Source organism: Echinops telfairi, unplaced genomic scaffold (genome assembly GCF_000313985.2).
Source record: "Echinops telfairi isolate 266 unplaced genomic scaffold, ASM31398v2 ScPeMD7_4;HRSCAF=17, whole genome shotgun sequence".
Classification (NCBI taxonomy): domain Eukaryota; kingdom Metazoa; phylum Chordata; class Mammalia; order Afrosoricida; family Tenrecidae; genus Echinops; species Echinops telfairi.
Window position 1 is genome coordinate 43,170,970 of NW_022103900.1, and position 1,032 is coordinate 43,172,001.

The window sequence follows — 1,032 nt, forward strand, 5'->3', positions numbered from 1 at the left end:
TATTCACTTCTGGGAGATCTGCCACTGCACAATTTTCAAGAGTATTCTGAGAAGTCCAACCTCTGCTATCATCTTGATTTCCCTGAAATAACATTATTTCCTTATAGAACCTGTTTCCTTATTAGCCCCTTTTTCTTCCTTATAATGAGGTGTTTCCCCACTTACAGCGACTTTCTCAGAAACTTGGAGAGTAGCTGCTCTTACACGTGGTGTGTCTCAAAGAAGAATCCTAAGAATTCTCAGTGGCCCTGTTTTAGCTTCAATACATTAAAATGTTGAAATGAGAATAGCAATAATTTTGGCATCGTGTTAATCGCCAATGGTTCTACCTACTCAACGAACTGGAGGCAAGTTGGCGTAATGTTTCCTTAGCTAACCACAGAACCCAATTGCTCATCTAGCTGGTAATTTAGCTGGAGTAGAGTAAGTACCGACAAAATATTTTCGACTGGATTTTATGTACATAAAACTTTATCTAACCACTTTTTATGTAATATGAAGGATAGTCTTGAGTTCATATGAGTTGACACATTTCTGTCACTCATCATGGTCATTGAAAAGAATGATAGAATTTTCATAGACTCAAAAGGATTTTTATGAGTTGTCCATAAGTCTGTTGTCCAACTGTGCCCCAACTCTTGATTAAGAAAAGTTAGTCATTGGATCTGTAATGGGTAAGAAGAACAGTGGCTGGTGTGTCTGTCCTTGCTTATCAAGAGATCAAGGATGGCTATCTTGAGATCAGTGGAGAACCAGAAGTGGTTGCATATGGTTTACCAGAAGTGAAAAGACAAGATGAACTCTGAATTGGTCACCTGTGCTGGGTCACCAAGTGTGAGGAAATAGGGTGGAGCTGTTTGAACCCAGCAGACATGCCATGAACCACTGGGGACTGGACTGAGGCTGAAATGACTTTAGCTCTATTGCCCACTTTCTCCAGTTCTGTCCAAGCATACTTCTCCCCAATAAGTAAGTCAGGCACAAACAGTGGTCTAGGTAATGAGTCAGATAAATTGTACTGAGAGTCCCTGG